We start from the raw sequence: 17,737 nt of genomic DNA, 5'->3' as shown, positions 1-17,737 counted from the left end.
CATCCAGAGGCAGCATCAATCGGCTTCAGTTAGCAGCAGTACCGAAGGAATCGCTCGATCGGGTTCAGTTAACAGCCATCGATCGATCGCTCGGGTTCAGTAACGCGTAGCCTGTAGTGCAATCACTTGGGTTTAGTTAGAGCCCAACGCCTCGCTCGGGTTCAATTAGAGCCAACGCCTTGCACACATGCGCGTACATGTACGAGAGAAACGCGCATCGCTCGGCCCGCGACCACCCATCGTAACCGGGAACTCCCCAAAATTTTCCTCGCCCTCGCTTGTACCATGGTTTTTTCTGTCATGGACGGCCCAAAGAATGTCATGCAGTTGCGTCTCCGGCCCGCCCAGGACGAAAAGCCCATTTTCTGTCATGATTTTTTGTAATAGAAGTAGGAGCCCACCAACATCTATGATGATACCGAGTTTTGTCACAATTATCATCTTAGAAGTGTCATAAGTATGACAGGAAAAAAATTCTTTCGGCCCAAAATGTCACGGATGTGTCTTTTTTGTAGTGATGGATGCTGCTATTGCCCCCGTTCTTCTCCTCGTTGCTTCTAGTTTTTGGATCTAGGCTGTTGGGGGCAATAGTCTTGGCATTTTTCGATTTTTGCTCAAATCGAGGCATGAGTAGGATGTTTAAGGCGTCTAGACTAGTTGGATTGATGATTGGTAGGAGTATTTTTGAATTTGGCACCCCCCGATAGTACCAGATCTAGCAGCGGCAGTAGTCAGACCGCCGTCCTCCGCCTTGGGCGGTACTACCGCTCCCCTCGAGCGGTACTACCGCTTGTAGGCGGTACTACTACTGCCTAGGAGCAGTACTACTGCTCGGTGTCGCAGGAAACCACGGCCACCTATGGACCAGGACGGCCCCTTAATGGTTCGGCACGGGGAGTCATGTTGCACAAAGAGCAGACCAACATGGGGCAGCGCGGCAGAGATCACATGGGCTGTTTTACCCAGGTTCGGGCCGCTGCGAGGTGTAAAACCCTACTCCTGCTTTGGTGGATTGATGGTGGAAATTAGTGGTGGTGCGCAGTGCACTTGACCGGCAAGGGTTACCTCAGGGCTGCAGCGACTACACGCGTACGGGGGTGCGAGTGATCCAACTATCCAACTTCTCCAACCGTCTCCATGGGCCTCCTTTTATAGGTGAAGGGGTCACCACAGTGGTACATTAGTCATTAGACACTGATAAGATAGCAAATAGTGCTATCATACCTAACTCTGCAGGCTGACAGTGCACATTTAATGCGCCACTTAGCGTCACGTCGTTGGTTGCCTGACAAGTCTTGTCGGGCTATCTTGCCATCTCCACGCGTGCTTGCCTGACACATCATACGACGGGTGTAATCTGTGGGTTCTCTCAGTAGAAAGTGGCTGCCATGTGGCGAATGGCTGCCACTTAACCACTCTACGGATTGACACCACGCTGATCGATGACGTGATCCATGGTGGAGTGGTCGGGGAGGTGATCTGGCCTCCACAGTCCTGGCAGGCCCTGCTGGATGCCTTGGTCATCTCCTTCTGGAGGTGGCCTCGCCTCTTGCCGGGCTCACCTGCCCGGCAAGGGAGGCCTCTTTCGTGATGACATCTTGTTCTTCTGGCTTGGTCTTGGTCCCTTTGGTCTGCTTGTTGGTTCTTCGAGTCTCTTGGTTTCTTGTACTTCGTCTTGGACTGGTGCTTCAATCTTGATCTTGTACCTGTGCACAGTCAGGGCAATAGACCCAGGGTCTATTTCACCGACAGAAGCCCCTGAGCCTGCCCCGAACACGCTGCTGAGCGTCGTCGGAGTAGGGCCTAACAAGTGCACAGGCAGAGCTGCTGAAGAGGTTGGTCTTCTGAGATCTTCTTTGCTTCTTCATTAGTCTTGATTTTGGGCCAGTTTTCGGTTTCCCCACACGTCGTGCAAACCTAATAGTGTTGGGGCTGCTCCAGTAATAGCCCGTGAATGACTTTAATGCACGATGTAGAAACTGCCAATTCACTCTTCCCACCACGCCCTTATCCTTAGCCACGTATGTTGCATGCATCACGCAGGGTAGGTAACGGAGGCGCGTTGTGTGGGAGAGCATAATGGCGAGGATCCGGCTTCCTTGAATTGGTGGAGGAGGGCGGTGGTCACCCATTGCGGAACCAGCCCCCAGCCCCTCGCTCGCCTATAAAAGGAAGAACAGGGGAGGAGTGGAGGCATCCAACTGCACCCTCCTTCTCCTCTGTCTTGCCCCATCTTGAGTATGCCGGAAGGGAGAGCCTGGGGCTGCCCCCCATGCTTTAGCTTTGGGTTGATGATGTCGAGCGATGGTGTTAGCGCTCAAGGAGTGAGCTTGGTCCAAGCCCAAGGTGGAGGGCTTGGGATTGTTGGAAATCCCAGTACGGTCCCTTTCCTTGGAACTGGGGTTGATGTCAACGAGGGGTGCGCCTTCCTACCCGCCAAGGAGGGGAGCAGCACGCCTCAAGCCCTTGGGCCGTCTTGGCCACTCGCTATCTCTCCAGAGGGGGAATCGGGCTGGAGTCTTGGTGCTTCCCGGGAGCGGTGGTGATGGAGAGAAAACGAGGGAAGGAGGAGGTGGCGAGTGGTTGAGGGCCAAGTCAGAGTACGATGGCGTGGATGCCTTCGCCTCTGACCAACAACATGTCGCCTCGTCTTCCATCCTTTCCTTCCCTCCCCGGCACCATCCACTCCGTCCTCTTATGACTATAGCCGGGGAGGGAGGTCTTCCTGGTGCCTCCTTCTTTCCTCCAGTGATCTCCCGACTCAGCCTCTGCGGATGGCCCCACCAGGGCTCGATTCAGGTCTTCTTGCTGGCAGCGGTATCCGGGGGCCCTCTGCCCCCGCTCCTATGCTTCTCCTCCACACCTTTGCCAGCTCCTGTCTCGTTCGGCCACCTCCGGGCAGGCCACGACAGGGACCGGGACAGGTTCCTGTCTGGGTGCTTTTCTCGCCTTTTCCTCCTTCCACCGTAGTGCCTGGGGGAGGGAAAACGAAAAGAGGAGATCATGGGGCACTTATCTTTTTTCAATCTTAAATCTGCATGCACTTGCCAAATTTTAATTCAAATAATGGAATCTCTCATGTCCATGTTTGTGTTCTGTAATGCTTGTAATTGTGTCAGCATGTTAATGAAAAAGATAAACCTTGTCGGGAACCCGTGCATATATATGTCCATGCAAAGGTGAGATGCCTCTTTAGTGTAGATAAACGAGTTTTTCCCGACAGGCTACCTTATTGGTACCCTTTTTGTCTACCGGAGAGCCACATCTATCGGGTAACAGACAAAGGGACCAGCCCAACGCTAACTTGCTTTTACCAAAGGACACTGCGACCATCTTGATCGAAGATGTGTTCGAGTCAGGAATGGGAGCACCTAAGTCTAATAAAAGGCGACGAGGTTTTCTAATGCCTAAGTTATAGCTTATAGAACACGAATGGACAAGAGGTAGAACTGATCTGTTTTGGCTTGCCGGAGATCATAGTAACGAGCAACCTTCTCAACCCCTTGTCGAAGCCAGGTTGACGACAAGAACCTGCAGCTCCATGCAGATGAGAATGAATGCAGGATGCGATCCTATTTATATGCATATGCAGGTGCTCATGAAATGCTTGTGTAGGGGTCTAGAATGCTCATGCATGCATGGAATCTATGTTGGTCCCCCTACAGCGCTTCTTTGTTTTCTCTTGCATGGGGTCATCGCCCCAGCTTTATACAAGGGGTTACATGCAGCTAAGGCAAAGCCTGTACAAATGCGTGGCTGCCGGGAAGGGCCCGATAGCCTCGCGCCTTACGGGTAGAACTTGCGGAGATGCTCAATATTCCATGAGTTTTGCAATAGAGTGCCATCTCCGGTCTCCAGACGGACTACGCCGGGCCTGGTGACGAGCACTACACAGTAAGGGACTTCCCACTTCGGTGACAACTTGTGTGTACCCTTGGCGGACTGAACGCGCCTAAGGACAATGTCACCTTCCTCAAAACACAGGGCATGAACCCTGCGGCTATGATAGCGACGCGGGGCTTGCTAATAGCATGCAGCACGCGTAGCAGCCCAGAGACGGTTCTCCTTGAGTAGCACAGCATCGTCACGCCGGTGCTGATCTTGCACAACTTCATCGTAAGAAAGTACTCGAGGCGACCCATAAATGTCTGTGCGGATAACTGCTTCTACCTCATAGACTAGGGAGAAGGGAGTCTGCCTGGTGGCTCGGGTTGGTGTCGTTCTGAGGGACCAGAGAACCACTGGCAGCTCCTTGATCCACCGCCTGCCGTGCTTCTGCAGTGTATCAAGGCTTCTTGTCTTGAGTCCACGCGGCACTTCAGCATTCACCCTCATAGCTTGTCCATTGCTCCGAGGGTGTGCCACAGAGACAAATGAGATTTTGCATCCAAGGGTATGAACATATTGCATGAAGGCACGGCTCGTGAACTGGGTGCCGTTGTCGGTGATGATCCTTGCCAAAACTCCAAAACAACACACCGGATCTTTCAAGAACTTGATAGCTGACTGAGCAGTCACCTTTCTCACAGTAGTCACTTCCAGCCACTTTGTAAACTTGTCGATGGCAACGAACAAGAATTCAAAGCCCTTGATTGCTCGGGGAAAGGGGACGAGGATATCGAGTCCCCAGACCAAAAATGGCCATGATAGAGGGATTGTCTGAAGCGCTTGGGCAGACAGGTGGGTTTTCTTGGAATGGAACCGACAGGCTTCACAATTAGTGACTAGCTCGAGCGCATCTTGGAGGGTTGTGGGCCAATAGAATCCTTGCCGGAATGCTTTCCCAACTAATGCCCTTGATCCAATGTGGGAGCCGCACATTCATTTGTGTATCTCAGCCAAGCAGTTCCCTTCCTTCTTCCCGGCAGACGCACTTTAATTTCACACAATTGGGCCTCCTTCTGTACAGAGTGTCATTGATAAAGTGATACATACTAGCCCTCCAGGCTACTCTTTCAGCTTCTTCTTGATCATCGGGAAGCTCTCCGGTCTGGAGGAAGTGAACAATGTGCCTTGCCCAAGATGGGGCCTGAGGCTCGGCAACGAGGACTAGTGGCACCTCCTCTACTGTGGGAGCACCAGCCTCGTACGTGGGGTCCATGGGCCTGGCTGGAGGGGGTGGTCCAGCAGGCTGCGAGGAGTTGTTTCCGGCAGGGTCTCTACCGGGAGCGAATGGCTCTACCGGGAGAGGCTTACTGGTGTCCAACTTTCTCCTCTTTCGGGCCATTGTTGCTGGGGATACAGAGGCTGAGTAAGATGGAGAACAAAAGTTCCTGGTTCCACAGGAAGCTTCTGTGTAGCACACTTCGATAGATGATCAGCTATGCTATTTTCCACACGGGGTACGTGCTCTGTTTGTAATTTGTCAAAGAGCTCCTCCAATTTTCTCACTTCCTTGATGTATGCCTCCATCAATGGACTTTGGTAATCCCTGTTAACTTGTCTCACCACCAGCTGCGAATCTCATTGAATGATCAGCTTCTTAATTCCCAATTCTGCTACAATCCTGAGCTCAGCAAGGAGCCCTTCATAATCTGTTGTATTGTTGGTGGCTTCTTCCCGGCCAAAATGCATTTGGATGACGTACCTCAAGTGCTCCCCGGAGGGGGCGACAAGAAGCACGTCAGCCCCTACACCTTGCAGGGAAAAAGCACCATCAAAATACATAATCCATTCTTGGGGTGATTCCTTGCTGGGAATAACTATCTATGTCATTTCCTCATCAGGGGTTGGCGTCCATTCTGCAATAAACTCTGCCAATGCCCTGCTCTGGACAGTTGATGTGTTCTCAAACTTCAAACCAATGCTGGATAGCTCGAAAGCCCACTCCACTATCCTGCCGGTGGCCTCTAGGTTTTGGAGTATCTGTTGCAACGGGAAACGAGTAACAACCGTGATCTCATGGGCTTGGAAGTAGTGGCGTTGTTTCCTTGAGTCCATGATGAGACCAAAAATCAACTTTTGCATGCCAGAGTACCTCGATCTAGCCCCGTGTAACAAGGAGCTGACGAAGTACACTAGGCGCTGCACCACTTTCTTCCTTGCCACATCCTTGGGGTTGCCCTCATTGTCGTGTCCACTACTGTCCGGATCCTTATCAAACTCTGTCGGTCTCTGCTCACTCTCTTCCTCATTCACTTCTCGCTGTGTTACCAAGGCTACACTAACCACTTGGTCGGTTGCCGCCAAGTATAACAACAGCGGCTCCTGGGGTTTGGGAGCAACCAGGGTAGGCACAGAAGACAGGTAGGCCTTCAACTCTTGCAAAGCTGCATCTGCTTCATGAGTCTAGTTCATGGGACCTGCCTTCTTCAAAATCTTGAAGAACGGCAGGGCACGCTCGACAGATTTGGAGATGAACCTGCTTAGCGCGGCAATACATCCCGTCATGCGCCTCACATCCTTAACTGTCCTTGGCGCTTGGATCTGCTCAATGGCCTTAATCTTGTCGGGATTAGCTTCGGTTCCCCTGTGGGACACAAAGTACCCAAGTAGCTTGCCGGAGGGAACACCAAATACACATTTCTCTGGTTTGAGCTTCAAGTTGATCTTGCGCAGATTTGCAAACATCTCCTCCAAATCTTGGGTAAGAGTTTCTTTGTCTTTGGTTTTGACCACAATATCATCCATATAAGCTTTAATGTTTCTGTGCAGTTAAGGTTCAAAACCAATCTGGACTGCCCTTGCAAAGGTGGACCCAATGTTCTTCAATCCGAATGGCATGCGGAAAAGCAGTACATTCCACATGGAGTGATGAATGATGACTTCTCCTCATCTTCTTTAGACATAAAGATCTGGTGATATCCTGAATAGGCATCCAGAAATGAGAGGAAATCATAGCCTAAAGTGGAATCCACAATGTGATCAATACGCAGCAAGGAAAATGGGTCCTTCGAGCAAGCCTTGTTGAGATATGTGAAATCAATGCATAGCCTCCACTTCCCGTTTGCCTTCCGGACCACCACTGGGTTTGCTAGCCAAGTGGGATGTAGCACTCCTCTGACCAAACCAGCTGCCTCAAGATTCTTGATCTCTTCCGCAATAAACTGTTGCCTCTCCAAGGCCTGCTTCCGCACTTTCTGCTTAACACGTCTGGCGTGTGAGCAGACATCAAGGTGGTGCTCGATTACCTCCCTGGGAACACCGAAGATATCAGATGGTTGCCAAGCAAACACATCGATATTCGCCTGCAGGAAGGCAACGAGCGTGCTTTCCTATTTGTTATCAAGGGTGGTGCTGATGGTGAAAGTACCATCAACGCCAGCCAGCCCTACCGGGACCTTTTTCACTTGTGGAGCAGCAACCTTGGATCTCTTGCTATGTGAGCACTCTGGCACATCGTCCATGGGTGTCGTGCACTCGGTGGGGGCATGCTTCTCAAACTATTTGCCGGAGGTCCTACAATCCTTCTTCTTTCCTTTGATTTCCTTGGTAGGAACTATTGCCATCGCTGCCTCTGCTGCGACCACGCCCTGGTACATCTTGTCCACACAAATGAGGGCATCTTCCTCATATGACGGGATGGTGAGGACTCCTAGCGGCCCAGGCATCTTCAGTGTGTTGTAGGCATAGTGGGTCGCCGCCATGAATTTAGCCAAAGCCGGGCGTCCAAGAATCCCATTGTACGAAAGGGGGAGATCAACTATGTCAAATACATTCTTCTTAGTCTGGTAGTTCAGTTCTCCCCAAAACGTCACCGGCAACGTGATCTTTCCCTTAGGATGACTCCTGCCAGGATTAATTCCTTGAAACGTGTCGGTAACCTCTAGCTCTTCCTCTACTATCTGAAGCTTGCTGACAACTGCTAGGAAAATCAGATTCAGTCCGGCCCCACCATCCACCAGCATCTTCGTGACCTTGAGGTTGTGAATTGTTGGAGAAACCAACAATGGTAGGCTCCCTACCATAGAGGTACGACTAGGATGATCCTCTTCGTCAAAGATGATGGGTGTACGGGACCATTTCATCGTCTTCCGGGCCTCTGGTGCTGGTTCCATGGCATTGACTTCTCGTGCCCACTGCTTGAGCTGGCGGTGAGAGGTGTGCAAAGATGCACCCCCATCAACGCACAGGGCGCCAGTGGCCTTCTATAACTCTTGGTCAGTGGTTTCCTTGCCATCCCCTCTATCACTCTCATCATCATAGGCTTCTTTCTCCTAGCCCCTGGTAGGTTTTCCTTTACTCCGGAAGGGTTTTCCGATGCAATTTGCTTCACCACCTCGTCCCTTACCTCCAGCGACATTCTAACTCTTTTCCTTATCACGCTTCTCATACTCTGCTCTCTGCGTCTTGACTAACTGCTCAACCTGATAGCATTCTTGAAGGTCGTGGCCTTTGGTCAGATGGATCTTGCAGTATGGCCCATCGCCCTTCCTGGCCTTCTCGGCAGCCACAGCTTCCCGGCAATCAGCACACACGACAGTCTCCTCGCCGGGGACTTCAGCCTTGGCGATCTTGCTGGTACTAGGGGTGCCCGATCCTTAAAGAGTCCACACTGCCTTATCCCTCCGCTTCTTACTGCGCTTCTTGCTTTTCTTATGACTGGTTGATTCATCATCATCATCTGAATCAACATTGATGCAATCTTACTCTCCGAGAAACTTCCTTCCCTCCTCCATCCGGGCAAACTTATCCACTAGGATGTACAGCTCCTTCATAGTCTTGGGCAACCATACATTCATCTTGGAACGGTTCCGACGGTCGCACACATTGGACTGGAAGGCAACTATCACAGCTACTAGATGGATATTTGGAATGTTTTTATGAACTTTGTTGAATCTCTATAAATACTTACGGAGGGTTTCTTCTTCCTTCTGTTGGAGAAGTTGCAGATCGCTGGGTCGGCCCAGCTCCTGGTGGCCACCGGTGAAGGCACCGATGAACTCATGGCATAGGTCTGCCCACGATGAAATAGAGATCTCCGGCAGGTGCATCAGCCAAGACCTCACATTGGATTTGAGGGACAAAGGGAAGTATGTTGGGGAAACCGATCACCTACGGGGTCAGAAGGATCCCTTCTATGTTCGGCGGGGGATTAGTTGCACGAAGAGCAGGTCGAGCCGTTAGAGGATTTTTATCCAGGTTCAGGCCGCGAAGATGCGTAATACCCAAGTCCTGCTATATCTGGCTATATGTGTTTTCTTGAGCTCTTGAACTAGCTACGACTTGTGATTTGTCCAAAAGTCCGAATCCTCTCTCTGTACGCCTCGAGCCTCTTTTTATACACAAAGGGGTTGCCACAGTGGGACACAGGAGGTAGCAAGCTATAGTGGTACGAGCTTATCGCTCGGTCAACGTAGGACAAGCGCATTTAACGCGTTGCCTGCGTGTCCTTTCGCTTTATTGGGGACGGCAACAGATGGCATCTCATCCTTCGCCGCTCCTCCTCGCCTCGCCAAGCGTCCGGGCTGACGAGGCATGCAGTGCCACGCTGGCCAACCAGCTGCTGTGTTGGCGAAATGGTAGGCTTCCATGAAGATGTGCATGCCACCACGCAGGCGTCTGCTTAGCTGGCATGCCTATCGTTGCATTGGAGTGGTGGTGAAGTGGCGAAACCTTGTCGGGCGCGAGTCCGGCCGCGGCCTAGCGATCGTCCTCAGCAAGGCTTGCCGGGGGCCTTGGAGTTGTCCCCGGCAAGGGTCTTGCCGGGGGTCTTCGTCATCTGATCCCACGTGGATTCGTGGGTTGCCAATCTTCGTGAGGGGCTACATGCTACCAGGCATGTGCTCTCCAAATCTTGGTCTCAACGTTGTCGATGGTTTCAGATCTCTCAACACCAAGCGTGGTGGCCCTGCTGGTCTCCTCGCAAGCTGCCCCGGTAAGGAGCTTGCTGGGGGCTTTGCAGGTCGCCTCAGCAAGGCTCGTTGCCGGGCGTGGCCCTGCCAGCCTCCTACTGCTTGTCACTTTGAGCGTCTTCTTTGATATTCTTTGCTCCCGTCTTGCCTTCTGACATCCTCCTCTGCTTTGCCAAACCCTACTGTAAAGGTGGCTGTGACCGTCCGTGCACAAGTAAGGGGTACAGAAGTACCCACACTTTTGTACTCCGACAGGAGCCCCCGGGCCTGGGCCACTCATAAGCACAAGGCGTAGTTGGGACAGGCCCAAAGTAGTGTGCGGGCGGGCATGGCAGAGGTGAACCGCCACGATCTTTCTGTTAGTTGCGCTTCCCCACAACCCGCGTTGAGCGCGTGACGTGGGGGTCATGCGTGGAGTGATCGCAGCATGCTTGCGTCACCCCATGGTGAATAGTAAAGAGGCGGCCCGCACCTACCTCAAAAAAAGAGGGGGAAATCGCGGGGCTGCTGCTCATTTACTCTCCTTGCCTTCCTCAATCTTGGAGCCGCCGTTCCACACTTTCTACCATGCCCGCCTTTTCCGCCACGTATGCCGCATGCATGGCATGGGGTAGGTGATGGATGCATGGGATATGGGAAGGCGCACCATAGTCGATACCCATGTGCCTTTGATTGGCGCGGGGAGGGCGGTTGATAGCCTCACTCGTTGTTAGTGGCTTTAATGAGTAGGATTCAAAAGGGCTCTTCAGAGGCGCAAAACCAGCCTTCAGTCTCCTTGGTTTGGCTATAAAAAGGGGTCCAGGAGGAGGTGGAGAGGCATCCTCTCATGTCTTCTCCTTTCCCATCCTCCATCCATCACCATGCCGAGAGGACGCGGTCGTGGTCGTCATTCTGTGGAGGCGGCTAGATCTTCTTCCCGCCAGAAAGTCGCAACGGTTAAGGAAGAGCCAGATGCTCAAGGCGGAGGCACTGGACGGGGTCACGGTCAGCAAGGTGGTCGAGGCAGAGGTGGGTGTGGAAGGGGGACATCCATGGCGCCACCTTCTCCGCCTCCATCTCCTCTTACCTTGTTGAGCGGCCATGTCGGAGACACGACGCTGGAGTTCATCTTGTAGTTGCGCGAGCCGCCGCGTAGCCGCCTCCGCCTTCCCGAGGCATTCGCAAGGGTGCTGGAGATCGACCAGATGCCGAGGCTGAGGCTTCACATGAAGGGGTGTAGCAATGGCGACATGTGGGTGAACACAAGGTTCCCCGTCCCTCATGTAATGCTCCTTTGCCGGGGTTGGAAAACCTTCGCACGCACCCACTGCTTGATGAAGGGGCACGTTCTCCATTTCAAACTAGTGGAGAGCGCCATGCTCTCTGTCAAGGTCTTTGGGCGCTCGAGACACAGGTTACGGTGTTGTGCGGAGAGCTCGACCAACGATGAGAGCTCCTCCTCGAGCGACAGTGGCGAGGAGGACAGCGACAGCGACGACAGGGGTAGCGGGCGGGAGGATGACGTGCCCGACTAGGTGTCGGACACACCGTCCCTGGGCAATGCCAGCAGCACCATCGTCTGCACCTGGCCTTCCCCCCGGCAGAGCAATTTGCCAGGGGTAGTTCTTGGCGGTGGCTTCCCAAGCCAGCTCCTTGAACTTCTCGGGGTCGCCGCTTTTGGTGGTTGGCGCTGGAAGACTGGAGAGGACGAAGAAGGCGGGTGGCAGGCCGTCAAGTCGGAGTACGATGGCATCGACACCTTCGTCTCGTATTGGTGGACCGCTGCCTCATCTTCCAGCTTCTTCCCAGGCACCGTCATCACCAGCCCTCTTCTGGATGACCGTCGGGAGGTTCTCTTGGTGTCTTCTGCTGCTCGTATCTCGCCTAGGCACACTTTTTACCTCCTGCTATCCCGGTCCACTTCCTGAGGAGAGGGACAAGAAAGGGATTACGGGCACCTTATCTTTTTTTTAAATCTTAAGCCCGCGGGCACTTGTCGAATTTAGACTTTGCAATTCCTTGCTTATGTTTACATTCCGTATAAATTGTACTTGTTACCAACGTATTGATGAAGAAAATGGTGCTTGTCGGGTTCTTTTGTGCGTGAGCAAGGCTCACTAAGGAACGAGTCCTTGTCATCTTAAGATAAACATCGTCACCCAGTAACAGACCATGTCGTCCTCCCGCTCCATAGCTCGTCCACACCCATGCCCTTGGCGGAGGTAGTTGCGGAGTAGGATTAGGCCCTTCCTTTGTTTCCTTCCCATCGCACTACAACCAAGTTCTGGCCCAATGAAGGGTTTTTGGGCACGGGAGAGAGGGACATAGTGGTATAGGAATGAACGAAGTTTCATACGTCCAAGTTCCGTATGGAAGTACATAGCATGGGACAAAAGCCTTATCTAAGTCTGTAGCCCCCGGCAACCTTGGCTTGCTGTGGTTGGATACTTGAATTTGCAGCCCCTGGCAACCTTATCTTGCCGGGGTCGAGACGCCGGTCTGTCTCCTTTCCTTCAAAGGGTTTGGCAGAAACGCCTGGGCAGCCTATGAACCAAAAAGGACCGGAAGGGACAGAGAGATGCGCACTCGACATCTGTGCTAGGGGTTAGTCGCTGCTAAGCACTATCAACCCTAACACATAGAGAGAGAGAGAGAGAGAGAGAGAGAGAGAGAAACTCGACCTAGCATGCATGCTAAAGCTTAGGGCGCCAACGCTTCATTTATTTATCTATTGCTCAGGGTCTGCGCCTTGCTTTGTACGAAGGGTTACATGCCTTGCCGGCAAGGCTTGCAGAAAAAGTGGTCTGCTGGGGGGCCCGGCAATCGTGCCTTATGGGTAAAACTTGCGAAGATGTTTGATGTTCCAGGAGTTTCTCACCAGAATACCATCTTCAATCTCCAGGCGGACTGCGCCAGGCCTGGTGACTCGTATTAACAGATAAGGGTCTTCCCACTTGGGCGTCAACTTGTTGGAATTCTTAGCCAACTTAATGCACCGAAGAACAAAGTCGCCTTCCTCAAAGCTTCAGGCATGAACCTTGCGGCTATGGTAGCGGCGCAAGGCTTGTTGGTAGCATGCCGCTCGCACAGCCGCCCGAAGACGATCTTCCTCAAGGGGCGTTGCATCATCTTGCTGCAACCGCTCTTGCTCAAGCTCGTCATTAGCAATCACTCGAGGTGACCCGTATGTGAGTTCCATGGGGAGAACTGCTTCTGCCCAGTATATGAGGGAGAAGGGTGTCTGGCTTGATTTGGTGTCTTTCTGATTCACCAAAGAACCGTCGGCAACTCATCAATCCAACGTCTTCTGCACTTGCGTAGCTTGTCCAAAAGTCTTTGTCCTTGTCTCCTAGGTCTTGGATGTACCGCATGAAGGTGCGGCTTGTGAACTGCGTGCCATTGCCGGTGATGAGCCTATTTGGCACAGCAAAACGGCAGACTAGCCCCTTGAAGAACTTGACAGCTGATAACCTCATAAAAAGGAAGAATTACTCAAAGTTAAGATAACTCAGCCTTTTGTTGTTGTGTGGATCATCATTGTGGCTGTGGCACCCCGGCTCAGAGAAACCGGAACGCCCCGTATTCCAGCCAAGAGATCGAGGAGAAGTCTCTAGAATATGGCACTGCTTGACATAGAACAAATCAGCTCTTATTACAAGAATAAATACAAAGGTCTGATGTTACAAAGGTTCACATCAGCATGGCGACACTGCGCCTGCGATACTACACTTGCTCCATGCTAGCAGCGAAACAAATCGTAGTGGCGGAAATCTTCTAGCAGCAGAACAACGATGAAGGTGGTGAACTCGACTCTGCAAGGACTCTGGCTAGGACACGATCTAGCTCGCACGAATGAAAACCACGACAAGCAATCAAGCAATCACGGCATCACCTGCAATCTGGCATGACATGCCAGGTCAGTACATTGAATGTACTTGCAAGCTCACAACAACCAAAAACATCAAGGCAAATCAACAACATAACATTAAGTAGGTTAATTAAATTAATAGCTACCATGATATAACAACATATCCTAAGCATAATATGAAACTACTACAATACTTATAAATCACCATCTCCGATCTCCATAACCATATCTCTCTTAGCTAACCGGCCAAGCAATATACCATCTCGATCACCTCATGATCAAAACCAAACTGTAACCGTGATCCTTACGGTGATCACAACCCGACCAATAAATGGCCCGTGATCCTGACGGCGATCACAACCCGACCAATAAATGGCCCGTGATCCTTACGGTGATCACAACCCGACCAATAAATGGCTCGTGATCCTTACGGCGATCACAACCTGACCAATGAATGGCCAATCTGTACTGCTCCAAATATCCACATATCCATCGCCTATAAGTCATTCCTTCATGTGAGTGTTGATCGAATGGTGTACCCTAGTACGAACCCATGCACATGACCGAGGACGCGGCTATCGATAGAATAAACATACACTCTGCAGAGGTAGCGCACCGTACCCACACCACAGAACCCATGGCCTCGCACTCCCATTCGGGTGGACCAACGGTGTTCCGACAAAACCGATCTACTGCCATGACACTCTCCCGGCCACTCCGACTCACTCCCCACTGGGCTAAGTCATGGGTGGCCCCGTGTCTACCTCAAGACACATCGACCACCGTCGTGGCCCGTCCCACACGGGGACACGGATCAAAAAACTCAAACAACGGGCACACAAGGCTTATGTCCGCCTACCTGATCAGGGTAGCGTGCGCCCATAACCTTCCCTCGTTAGAGGCACCGGCGAGAGGCACGACAATAGACCGCATTAGGGCCGTACCATACCGGCAAATGTGGTTGCACTAGAAAAGTTCGATTCGGCGGCATCTGACCAACTTACTGAGGGAATTTATCCCCCAAAATATAACCATGATATATGATACTCCGATGTCAACCATCAAACTATAATCCAAGTCCTAGCAATATCCATTAAATAATCCAAGCATAGTATCATCATCTCAAAATACTCCGAGGATAGCATAACACTACTATCATGATGAATCTGAAACAATAACCCTACTACTCCAATAACAAGATGTCACGCCCAATATGCGATACTATCCTAAAGAGACTCGAAGGTCTCACCAAGGATAGAACCGCATATTGAAACACTTTTGCAAGGTGGATATCATTACATCAACATTACATAATAGATGGGGGTACATACAAGAGGCACACAATGCCACACGAATACAACAATATATCATACATAACAGCACCATCCAACTACGGATGAAACACAAATAGAAACTCAAACGACATCCACCCTACTAGCCCAGGCTGCCGACCTGGAACCTATCCCCAGATCGAAGAAGAAGCAGAAGAATAACTCCAAAACAAGCAAACATCGCTCTCGCGTCATGATCATCACATAACCTGTACCTGCAACTGTTGTTGTAGTAATCTGTGAGCCACGAGGACTCAGCAATCCCATTACCATGGGTATCAAGACTAGCAAAGCTTAATGGGAAAGGAAGGGTAAAGTGGTGAGGTTGCAGCAGTGGCTAAGCAAGTATGGTGGCTAACATACACAAATAAGAGCGAGAAGAGAAGCAAAGGAACGGCCGTGAAGCTAGCAATGATCAAGAGGTGATCCTAAACTCCTACTTACATCAAACATAACCCAAAACCGTGTTCACTTCCGGGACTCCACCGAAAAGAGACCATCACGGCTACACACGCGGTTGATGCGTTTTAATTCGGATCTGGTGTCAAGTTATCTACAACCGGACATTAACAAATTCCCATCTGCCCATAACCACGGGCACGGCTTTCGAAAGTTTATACCCTGTAGGGGTGTCCCAACTTAGCCCATGATAAGCTCTCGTGATCAACGAAGGATATACCTTCTCCCAAGAAGACCCGATCAGACTCGGAATCCCGGTTTACAAGACATTTCGACAATGGTAAAACAAGACCAGCAAGACCGCCCGTTGTGCCGACAAATCCCGATAGGAGCTGCACATATCTCGTTCTCAGGGCACACCAGATGAGCAAGACATCGGGTTGGCATAGAACCTGATTGCCCAGGGGGCGCTGGACATCGCTCGGTTTGGACCAACACTTAGACAAGCATTGGCCCGGGGGGCTAAAATAAAGATGACCCTCGGGTTAGCTGACCCAAGGGAAAGGTAGGTGGTGGTGAGGCAAATGGTAAAATCAACCAACCGCGTAAGGAACGCAAAATCCGGGAACATAACACCAGTATGACGGAAACTAGGGCGGCAAGAGTGGAACAAAACACCAGGCATAAGGCCGAGCCTTCCACCCTTTACCAAGTATATAGATGCATTAATTAAATAAAAGATATTGTGATATCCCAACATAATCATGTTCTCCATGAAGCAATCTTCAACTTCACCTGCAACTAGCAACGCTATAAGAGGGCTGAGCAAAGCGGTAACATGGCCAAGCAATGGTTTGCTTGGAAGGGTGTCAAAGTTTAGAGGTTCATGGCAATTAGGGAGGCTTGATAAACAGGTGATAGGTAACGCAGCAAAGCGATAGAACGAAGCAACTAGCATAGCAATGATAGTAGTGAGATCCAGGGTAGCGGTCATCTTGCCTGAAATCCCGCAAGGAAGAAGAATGAGTCCATGAAGAAGACGAACGGGAGTAGTCGAACGAATCCTCACAATCGCAACATTACCGGAACTAAGAAGCAATACTGAAAAGAAACAAACAACATGGTAAATGCACAAGCATAAACATGGTATGATGCACAAACAAGTATGATGCATGTTCGATTTAAAGAGACATGGCATGGCAAACTGCAACAAACAATACTACAGGTTAAGTGGAGCTCAATATCCAACGAGTTGCATATTGACGAAACACCAGAACAATTATTTAGTTCATCTCGTTTAAACTACTCGACAATATTAAATGTTGTTAAACATGGCAAGAGGTGGAACATTAGTAATCTAACTATTTAGGCAAGTTGAAATGAGGCCGGAAGTTACAAACAACAATTCCGGTAAATCCTCATGAGCATATTTCAAATTTGGTACTGTTCTGCCTATTTCATAATTTTAGAGTTGTTAAACATGCAAATTAAGTGCACCATGTTAATCTATGCATTTTTCCACCCCATCTACATATAAAGTTTATTTAAAACCGAGCTACGGTTATTTAGTTATGAAATAAATCATTTTAGCATATTATCTAAGCAAAAATTAAACAAACAGCATTTTAAGCATCTTAACATGGGATGAAAATGGCATATTATGAAACTAGATGAAATTCTAAGCACTTTACATATATAATTTGTTTTAAACCGATGCATGGTTAATTAATTATTACATGCATGAACATCAAGGGTTTTTCTGCAAATCTGTTAAACATTGAATAATTGCTAAAATCGTCCAAATGGAAAAAACATGTCACACCGAAACCACTGGAACTGGGCCGGACTAGTGAGCGCTGGATCTGGGACTGCTCACCAAGTGGCCTTGGGCCGTTCGGTGTTGGCGGCTGAGGACAGGCCGCGGGGTAGGCTGGGCCTTGGAGGCCGCTGGCCCAGGCGCTGGAGTGGCCGCGGTCAACGCGGGCGAGCGGGCTCGAGGCGCTCGTCCTCGGCTCGATGCAGAGCTGCGGGCGGCGCCTGGAGCAGAGCTCCCGCGAGCGAGGCGAAGGGGCGGCGAGGCGTGATGAAGAGGAGGCAGACGAGGCGCTGGCATGGGCAGGGCATCGCGAGACGACGGTGCGAGAGGAACCGTGAGGACGCGACCCGATCCGGCGACGGGGAGCTCCTGCGGGAGAGGGATGAGACCAGGAAGAGGTCAGAGAAGGGGGGACAAGAAGAAGAGGAGTACAAGGAGAAGGAGCGGGCGGCCTGGCCTGGGAGTGCGGGTCGCCGGCGGCGATGTCCGGTTGAGGGAGAGGCGGCAGGGTCGAGGCGCGGGCGCAAAAGCTCATGTGCGTGCTCACACA

This window comes from Triticum dicoccoides, chromosome 5B, assembly GCF_002162155.2.
Source record: "Triticum dicoccoides isolate Atlit2015 ecotype Zavitan chromosome 5B, WEW_v2.0, whole genome shotgun sequence".
NCBI classification, from domain to species: Eukaryota; Viridiplantae; Streptophyta; class Magnoliopsida; order Poales; family Poaceae; genus Triticum; species Triticum dicoccoides.
This window is presented reverse-complemented; position numbering follows the sequence as displayed.